Source organism: Quercus robur, chromosome 3, assembly GCF_932294415.1.
Source record: "Quercus robur chromosome 3, dhQueRobu3.1, whole genome shotgun sequence".
NCBI lineage: Eukaryota > Viridiplantae > Streptophyta > Magnoliopsida > Fagales > Fagaceae > Quercus > Quercus robur.
Window position 1 is genome coordinate 2,776,913 of NC_065536.1, and position 11,042 is coordinate 2,787,954.

The 11,042-nt window shown below is 31.8% G+C and overlaps 1 long non-coding RNA gene across 2 annotated transcripts; it reads left to right on the top strand.

The window, feature by feature from the left end:
- The first annotated feature begins 646 nt into the window (after positions 1–646).
- Positions 647–3,031, top strand: LOC126716692 (uncharacterized). Of its 2 annotated transcripts, XR_007652223.1 has the most exons (4): positions 647–720; positions 807–938; positions 1,809–2,572; positions 2,700–3,031. It is a non-coding gene; the product is annotated as an uncharacterized LOC126716692 (long non-coding RNA). The 2 variants fall into 2 exon arrangements; XR_007652222.1 differs by having other exon boundaries at positions 655–938.
- Positions 3,032–11,042: the final 8,011 nt, after the last annotated feature.

Sequence of the window (11,042 nt, forward strand, 5' to 3'; positions counted from 1 at the left end):
TGTTTAGTCTCCTTGTTATCTTTTAGCTTTAAAGGTAGCGAGAAGGTTGTGTTGTTAGTGCACTTTTGCTTTGCTAATTTCTTTGGTTTTGTAGTAAGATTTGTAAATTGGGTGTTGTAGTAGGGAGGTTCCCTATGCTGGTACCTTCCCTTCTCTGGTTTTTTGGGGCTTTTCCCTGTGTACTCTGTTTTGTTTCAATGAATATAAGCTGAATTAACAAATAATAACAATAATAGATTACAATTTAAAAATTGTGGTTTGGCGGTGTCAAAATTTAATCCCCAAAGTGTCATTTGCTACATTTACAGTTCTGTAGTTTGTACTCTTAGGACTAAAAAGAAACTATTAGGGTTCTATTTAAAGTAATAGACTTTATATTTTGTGGACAAATGTACCCTAAATTATCCAAGTTTAGCCATGAATGAGCAATACTAGTAATAATTAGTTGTCAGCACTTCCATGCAATTAAAAAAAAGCATGTGAAGTAAATATCGGGATATTAGATTTCTATTTGTTGGAGCCATGCAATTGAGAGAAACAGGACCAACATTGAAAACCTCACCTCCAACTAAAAGATTGATTATAAAGTTGGTCCACAAATTTGATCTCTTTACACACTATATTCTTTTACTTTTTGTTTGGGTTTGTTTCTTAACCTGCCCGGCACACAGGTTTGTTGAAGAGGAACTCCAACTCCAAGGAAACAGCCAAGTCATTGTGGTGAAATTTCCCACTAGTTTCCTATTTGGTCATTATCAGTTTACTAGAAAGCCTTTCCTTGACTCTTTGAAAATATTTTTTAATAGGTAATATATAATAGAGCTCATGATATAATGATATTGTCAAGTGAATTAGAGGAAGGCTCCAGATCCACAAGCTACCAAATTCTGGAGCTTCTTATGTTATAGCTGCATCTCTCTTTCTCTGGGTAGAATAAGGTACATTCTCTTTGAAACCCTCAATTAGTTTTCAATTATTATATTTGCCTCCATGCCTATGGAGCGTGATTGAGTTTCAAGATTTGTGTTAATAGATCATGATATTTTGAAATCTATGTTTTTGGATCATGCTAATTTAATATTTGTGTTCCTAGTCCTACTGATTTGCTGCTAAAAAGTATTGTTTGAGGTGGATCTAGGTTCACATTTTTAACATCAAAAGTCAAAACTCACAAATTCATGTCTCAAATTATCACTTTTGTTTACAATGTAAGTAAAATAATTAATATATTTCCAAAAACTTAATATGACTCTAGGCTGATGTACTTAAACCCCCCCCCCCCCCCCCCCCTCCCTTCTCAGTTTTCTTTTTTCTTTTTAAATGACTCTAGGCTGATTGGAATTTGAAATAATTCAAAAAAGTAGTGTATATGATTATAGCATGAAACCAAGCTCTGACATATATAATGCTTCAGAAGACTTAAGAATTCAATGGACAAGGTGTCCAAGGAAAATTTCTTAAGGTACAAAAAATTTGTTGATCGAACTAATGAACCATAATGTCCTAATTGGTCTAAACTCTCATACATGTCCAAATTGCTCAAAGATGTATATCATGAGTTATGAGAATGGTCATAGAACATGTTTGATTTCTTATATAGTGTAATATGTTTCAAATTCCAGTGATTCATTTTTTACGTAGTGGTAGAGTACAACCAATTTCAAACTCTAAATTGTGCATGACCCTTGATCTCTAAGAAAAAAGATTGATTAATGGCCTCCAAGCATCTTGATTTACAGCAATATTATAGCCTTTTCATGTCATAACATATATATGTGTATATTAATATTTCTATCTTTAATCTAAAGGTTTGGTGGACAAGATGAATTTGTGTTTGAAAATGAAGAGGAAAGCAACATAGGAGACATCTTTTATGAAGAATGGAAGACTATTATTAGAGGAGCTAATTACCTTTTGCAATGGGAAAGCAATTCTATTTGTGTCTTCTCTGCTGAGGAGCTCATAAAAGCAACAAACAACTATGACGATTTTAAGTTATTCAAGGGTTCTCGAGAAGACAGCTTACTTTCTGCTAAAAAGTACTACACTGAAGAAAAAAGATTTTCTGTTATGGAGGAAGTTACACTAGGCATTATTAAAGACATTGTGGTGGGATTGCAAATGAGTGTCCACCAAAATGTTCTAAAACTCTTAAGATGCTGCTTAAAGACTAAATATCTAACTCCAATGGATGAATTTGTCAGGGATAAAATTCTCTCCAATTATATCAACCCAACTAGGTCAATCCACTTTGAGCCCTGAACATGGAAATGCAGGGCATATTTAATGCCGTTGCATATCTTCATACTTCATTTTCCAAGTCTGTTATCCATAGAGATATTAGGTCAGCCATCATTATATTATAACAATGTTGCCAAACTGATTGATCTCTCACTCTTATCTATTCCTAAAGGTGAACTGCATGTATTTGATGCCGTACGTGAGAGAAGGGGTGTGGTGCACCTGAATATGTTGCTACATGCTATATAACTGAGAAGGTTGATGTGTATATTTATGGTATGCTCCTACTTGGGCTCTTGGCTGGATGGATGTTGAATACTCCACAGTACAGGTATAGTCCCTCCTTTCTACCAATGTTGGTGGGCCCATGCGATAAACAAAATTGGTTGATTGAAATCATAGATCCTATGTTACTAAAAGAAGGAATTAATCAGGAACATTTTCTTGCTTTTGCACAGATTGCCTTGAGTTGCATCTCTGATACAGCAGAAGATAGGCCGACAATTATTGATGCAGGGAAACAACTCGGTGAATTTTGAGTCTGTCTCACCTCCTTAGCTTATCTTAGCTCTATCCTGGTTGATTAACATTCAAGATATTCTATGCTCTATATAGCATTTGAATGCACAAACTTGTCACCAAGACTGGAGTCACTGAATAAAATGGCAATCATGTTTACGATAAAACCATGGTTTGATTTCCATTGGGCAGCTAGAGTGGACTGTAATAAGACCTCTTATTTTTATTTTTGGATGGATTGGGTTGAATAAACTTTCTATCATTGCATGTAGTATTTTCTGGTCAATAGGAAAGTATCTCTTATGACAGGTATCTCAAATCAGCCATGTACGGGGTAGTCTCCATTGCATTACCAGTTTTTTTTTTTTTTTTTTTCCTTTTTCTTTTTTTTAATACTCCATTGCATTATTAGTCACTTTTGCTTACTAATGTCACAAAAATTTCTTCATAAAGGTGACCGGTCAATGTTATAAGACTTTTAAGTCTTAAGGACTCAAAAGTAAATTATGAATGTGACATAAATCGATATAGATCAATATAATTTACACCAATGATTACATTATTATATACTATAATTATATTGCAATGATTTCATTTGAACACCAATAGTAATTGACCCAGTAACTCTTTAAAATTCATATTGAGTTTTAAAAAATAAAATAATTCAAGCAGCTTTAGTAATCTACTTGCTGGCAAATAGCCTAATTTATATTTATCCACTTTGTTGATTTCATACTGGAAATAACATGCTTATATCTAAAAAAAAGTGATACCGATACAAAAAACTCCCACTTTTGTAAAATCTATGAGAGGTCATGATAGACAATCTTACTCCCAATCTTTTTTGGAGGAGCTAATTCCTAAACTCAAAACTGCTACTTTTTGTTTTTGATGGAGGATACTTGTCATCACATCAAGATCCAACCTCAGAAAGCCTTGGTAGTTGTCTAGTAGTTTTAAAGGCCTCATGACATCCATGAAATATTGAGTTCGAATCTCTACCCTTGATTTTTTGGGCCCACTAAGGGATTCCTCCAATTAAGCCAATCTATTCTAATTTAAACTAGGATAAGATCTCTTCTTATTTAAATACTACAATTTTTATAGATCACACAAATTCAAATAAATGCCATGTGTCTCACATCTAATTAAAAATTGAAATTTTAATGGGATAAATCTTAGTCCAATTTTTTTTTTTAATTTAAAATTTTATTATCGTTAATTGAAATACAAACTTTTTTTTTTTTTTTGAGAATGAATTGAAATACAAAGTTCAATGAAAAACTTATCGATAATATCATAGTCCAAAAAATTAGTTTTACATTTTCAAGTTTTTAATAGATTTTTATAATGAATTCAATTTTATCACAATAACAAAGTTTATGTTGTATGAAATAAATAAACTAAGTATATAAATAGTTAAATAAGCTTCATCTTCTTTTTCTTTTTTTGCCAAAATGGAATAATACATGAGCAATTCGACTCAACTAATTAATATCTTTACCAAAAGTCTTGTAATTCAACCGATTGGCATCTCCTAACTAGTGTTTTCAATTAAGACATCCAATGTTCAAATTTCCTTACTCCAAGGCCCCAATCAGACCCAAATATCATACTATCAAAAAAATAAAATATTGGTAACCTTACCAAGAGTTTTTCATGAGTTGGAAAAAATAGAAGCTAATTCTAAGATAATGCCTAAACATTCAATTTTTTTCTTTAAGGAAAAAAAAAAAAAGGCAAAACTACACTATTGATCCCTGAAATTTACCCTATGTGTGCAATTAGTCATTTAAGTTTCAAGTGAGTGTTATTGGTCTCTTAGGTCTAAAAAATGAGTGATGTTAGTCCTTTTATTAAATTGTCACTGATTTTATTGCTTACGTGACTAACTGAATAGTAACGTGACATCTTGTTAACTAATGTGACTCTTTTTAGTATAATTCCCCGCGATGAATTTAACATAGTTTCCACATCATTAACTCATTAATTATTATCTAATAGAAAATAAAATAAAATCCCTTGTTGTTTCCATCCTAAATCCCTCTCTCGTCTTCGGTCTTTGCTCGATCTACAGTGATCACCTCTCAATATACTGTCGCTATCAATGAAAACAATCTAGGTGAGATCCACTGTGAAAAATCAAGCCCAAGTGATCCATCTACCTAAAACTGCCAATGTTGAAGCCAACCGTGGTTGGTTGTGAAAAATTCAAGTTTCACTATTGTTGTTGTAGTGTAAAGAGAGAAAGTGGGAGTGGGGTGGGTTTAGTTTAGATTATCTTTATCTACAGCAAATACAATTGTGTAGTCATGGGAGATTTAGATTTGAAACCCCTTAATGAAATCAAAACAAAATAGGACATTTAGATTAGAATAAGATTTGAAATAAACTAATTGAAAGCTGAAAGTTTTAGGCAAATTGTAGGCTTATAACTGAATAAGCTGCAATAAACTATTCCCAAACACACCGGTAGCATTCAATTCAGTGTTGACCCATAAGGAATTCCATGGTTATGGCTATTTCCCTACTGTTTATGGTTAAATGCCCCTAACCCAGCCTAAAAAGAAGTAGGAGGGAGAGTTTTGTTGGGCTTTGATGACTCAAGAGGAGTGGAGGCCTAGACGTCGGAGAAGCATAAATTCAAGCTTTGACGCCAGCGGAAAAGGAGATGAACAGTCTCATGATATTTTTATTATTATTCAGTTTTGGTGATTTTTGTGTGTTTAAAATTATAATATATTCTTAATTAAAATCTGATGTGTGAATTTACTATTTTAGTGGATGATGTGGCGTTAAGCCACATAAGTTTCTAAAGCTCTTATAATAAAATGGTTAGTACTTGTCAATGTAAATTTTGTAATATTTTAATAATAAAAAATGTCATATCAGTTAAAATTTTTAACTTAAAAATATGTCACGTTATTATTCCGTTAGCCACATAAACAATAATACTAGCATAAATTAACAAAATGACTAACATCACTTATTTTTTAAACTTGAAAGACTAATAGCATTCACTTGAAATTTAAATGACTAATTGCGTACACAAAATAAACTTTAGAGACCAATAATGTAGTTTCGCTTAAAAAAATATAAAGTTATAATATATATATATATATATATATATAAATCTTGTTGCTATTAAAATATAAATAAATGAATTTTGTGTACTAAATAAAATTCAAATAGTTGGATTTAAATATTAATTCAAATTATGAACACCACATATCATATGAACGGTATTAGTTTATGAAATAAACCCAAATAAAATTATTTATATATATATTCTTTTAAAATAGCATTACTTTAATGACAATAAAAAAATTATATAAAAAACTCCATGTTATAAGCCCTCGTTTGGAAAGAGTGAATGGAGGAAATGGAAAGTTCATTATCTTGTTTGGGAGTTTAAGTGGGAGGGAATGGAATGGATAGAAGGAAACACTCATTCCTCTCTATTCCCTTAAAACCTCAAATTTTCATTCACCTGGAATTAAAAACAATGAGAGGGAATGAAATTAGATTTAATGAATTTTTTTATTAAAACTCTCAAAATACCCCTATATATTCAACCTTTTATTTTAAAATAGGGGTCTAATAGTAATATTGTTATAAAATGATTCCATTTTATTCCCTCTATGTTACTCCCAAACAAGATTACTTACATTCCATTCATTTTCATTCATTTCTATTCTTTTATTTTAAAACATCCAATCAAGGTTACTTAATTTTATTTTATTTCATTTATTTCCCTTGTTTAAATACATTATATTCTTTTCTATTCCATTATGATCATTTCATTTCACTCCATTTTATTCCATTCTCTTATGAACTGCTAAACGAAGCCATAGAGTGGTAACTTCTTTTAAGAGTGATTTATCAACTAAATCATGCTTATAATCTTGTGCACTTGTAAATCATTTTAGAATTTAGGGGTTGCAACTCCTTTGAGATTGTGTCGTTATTACAAAATAAAATTATTTTTTCTCTTTTATAGCAAATGATATTCAATTTATTGAGAATGTAAATCAGATTGTGAGGACAACCTTCAAGCCAAACCTGGGTGGAGCCCTCCTTATATTTTGATGTTCCTGCCAAAGCAAAGCATGAGCAACTCTCTTGCAATGTCTAATTAAATATAGGAAAAAGAAATATTATGGAATTCAAGAATAGGCAGTTTCCTCCACTGCTAAGCAACCCTTCTTCATTACTACTACGAATTTTGGTTTGGTTTGATGGTATGAGTACTTTTCGTATCGTTTTACATTATATTTGGTAGGAGTTAAACAATTTGTGTAATGACGCTTTAATAAATGTATTGTACCCACTATGATACTCCATTTTTATTCATTAAACTAAATAAATAAATAAATTAGCCTCCTTCAGCTTGTTATGTTAAATATTAGCAACGCGATGTGATATATCATGTTATGTATGCTAGAGTGGATGCAGAAGGGGAAGCATAGAGGAGGAGCACTGAGAACACGAGGATTACGTGGTTCAGCCTTACGGCCTACATCCACGGAGGAATCCCTTAAGGGCTACATCTTTATTGTATGAGAGTGTAGTACAATAACTCCTGTGTTACAATGAACCCTAACATGAGTATATATAGGCGACTAAACCCTAGACTACTAGTACAAGCAGAAATGGGCTTGGGCCTATTACATTGGGCTAATATGTCTAATATATATCTCTAACACAGCTATCTCTGCAAGAGTGCAATTCTATGACTATATATTAAAATGTGAGGAGAAAATAAAACAACCTCAAGTAATTAACAAGACAACATTTTTTGTATTTTCTTTTCTGATTTGTTAACAAGATACGTGCGGTTTGACCATAACGCCTATTTCAAGTGGATGGAAATCTACAGTATAGATAGTGTGATGGCATCAGTGATGAAAGATATCTGCAGTTTCAAGTGGATGGAAATCTACAGTATAGATAGTGTGATGACCATAACGCCTATATCTATGTACGGCTCTACCTAATGATTTCAGCGTGGAGATCATATCTTTGGGGTTTTATCATGCATATCCTTGTGATAACCATAAATGGAAACTCTCAATTAACCATCTCCCTAACTAATGCAAATTAAGATCTTGCTGATATGTCACAACTTCTGACCAGGGTGGCTCAACAAATTTGGAGGTCTAAGGCAATATATTTAAATGGGGTCTTTTTGTTATCACTTAAATAATATTTTATATCATAATTTTTTATAACAAAAATCTATTCCTTTTATTTTGTAATATGCTTTATTTATTTATTTATTTATTTATTTTTGGAAAAATGCTAAAGATATAACAAATTTTACTAAAAAAAGCTTTCAAACGATGTAGAAATGAATGCGATTAGTGACACTTCAAGAAGATAATAAACAAGTATTTGAATGAATGATGTTAGGGATATTATAAATTTTACAACATGAGACTTGCAAAGATGTATCATTAATCACAAAAAAAAAAATTCAAAAATGCATTTAATAGGTATTGACGTCCACATATCATATTAATTATCACATCAATTTATAAATTTTTCAAGTAAAATTAATAATATTTCTAGCATTTTTCTATCTGAATTATTTCTAGCGATTAGTGACACATATATTTGTAAGGGAAAATGCTAGAGATACAAATTCTTTTACAAAAACTTTTACAAATTGATGATGTGATGAATGATTATAGATAAATAAAAAAGTGATGTTATCGATGGGTCCAAATGAGAACCAGTAAGAAGTTGGCTACAACAACAGTTTATAAAAATGTTGTAAAATAGTTTGTAAAACTATAGCATTACTCTATTTGTAAGACTCATGTATTTAAAGTTGTATTATCTCTAGTATTACTCAATACTTTGGGACTTCTTGAAAGTAGAGGAAAATTATAAAACTAGTTTTTTTTTTTCCTATAGCTCCAAAATTTTTTTTTTTAATATATCAATTTTTGCCCCAAAATTTGGGGCCTTCCTCTAATAGGGGCCCCTAGGTGGTGGCCTAAGTGGCCTAGGCTTAGGGCCGGCCTAGTCCTCACTCTAGTGTGAAACACCTTCACTCCATGGAAGGTACATGCACGCGCCATCAATTAGTTGTAATACTCGGGCACTCTCCTGGCATGGAACTAGTACAATTAGAGATGAGTGGCTAACTCGTACAGTTAGAGATGAGCAGCCACTCGAAAACATAAAGAAAAAATGTATTTAAAGTTGTATTATCTCTAGCATTACTCAATACTTTGGGACTTCTTGAAAGTAGAGGAAAATTATAAAACTAGTTTTTTTTTTTTTTCCTATAGCTCCAATTTTTTTTTTTAATATATCAATTTTTGCCCCAAAATTTGGGGCCTTCCTCTAATAGGGGCCCCTAGGTGGTGGCCTAAGTGGCCTAGGCTTAGGGCCGGCCCAGTCCTCACTCTAGTGTGAAACACCTTCACTCCATGGAAGGTACATGCACACGCCATCAATTAGCTGTAATACTCGGGCACTCTCCTGGAACTAGTACAATTAGAGATGAGTGGCTAACTCGTACAGTTAGAGATGAGCAGCCACTTGAAAACATAAAGAAAAAAAATTAAAGTTAGAGTGATGTTAGTAATCCTACAAATTTTACTATATAAACCTTAGAAACCAACGTGTCACTAATTATAAAAAAGATAATTTAAACATTCATGTTATTTAACTAGCACCAATCATATTCTTGACAAATTAGTTTGCAAGCTTTTTGTAATAAATCTAGACTTTAAAGTTACTTTAACGTAATTTTATTACAAAAAGTTTGTAGATTGACTTGAAAATTAATGTAATTTCTACCAAATTAGAAGCATGATAACTTTTTCTTTTTTTTTTGTGTGTGTTTAAAAATTTCTATAATAATATTTTTAATGTCTCTAATATCGCTATAAAAAATAATAAAATAATAAAAACATTGCAAACTTCATAATTTTTGTTAGGGGTTACATTAGTGTCCATTTGGGAATTTTTTATTTTTTGTTATTTATTTGCATAATATGAGATAAAAAGCTAAAAACTAGCTCATTTAAAAAAAAAAAAAAAATCGATTATTTAAAAGAAAGTTAAGACAAAAGGGAAAAAAGAAAAAAAAAAAAATGTTGATCGGTATACACACTAATTTTTACTTGTTCCAATGAAATGGATCAGACTCTTGTTTTACTTGTGCCATTTTTCGGCTACTCTACTAATTACCTCTAGCAAGGGAGTCTGTAACAATCATATATTAATTATTAGGTTTTTTAGTATTGGTTCATTTCATTACATTTGCATTTAATTAATTTTAAGTTTATTGATGTAATTTATTTGTTGTAAAAGTGGGTTGAATCTAAGTTAGAAATTGCTCAAAGATGACAAATTTTCAATATGCCCAAGAGGAAGGGTTTATACTCTTTTGCTCATATCTTTTGCTCCGAAATGAATTTTTGAGTGAGACTTGTTTTATTGGAAAGTAGATATATAATGCTCCAAAAATTATAGAAATTTGACTCAATATACATTTGAAATGAAGGTTGAAACCACATAAGACTAAATCAAATTTTCAAGAAGACTTGGATTGACTAAAAGATTGGTTTGCAATTGGTGGATAGACTTGCGGCAACAAATAACGTTGAAAGCACAAGGCAAGAGTATACTATTGCTAGTAGGGTTATCCATGTGACAGTCCAGGTTGGGTTTGAACTCTTCTTGATCTCAAACTAATTTTAGCAAGTGGTAGGATAGTGGACCCACCACCAACTATGAGCACCACAGGGTCAGATTGAATGATTCTTCATTTGGATTGAGTCATTTTCAGTCGAAATTGAGGGAGGCAACGGCAAACAAGATCTCGCTAAATCTGGTCCATATCCCAATGGATCTTGATGAGATCTCAACAAATCTTGATAGGCCACAAACTGAATGACTCATTGTGATAGAAATTAATTAATTAATTAGTCAAGTTATTAATCAATTTATCATGCAAACGCGTGGTAGCATAAACAAATCACCAATAAACTAAATATGCAGCGGAAAATAAATACCACAGTGATTTGTTTACGAATGGGGAAAACCTAACGATAAAAACCCCACTAGGTGATTTTCAAGTCACCACTCCCGAAACTCCACTATTATCACAACAAGCGGTTACAATTAAAGGAATCCAAGTACCTTACCAACCTACAGTTGAACCCTTACCCTAATACCCAATTAGACTTGTTCTGTAATGACAGTTCCCCTTTTTGATGCACGGCTCCCAAGTACGTGACTAACTCTTTTGCACGAATCCCAGT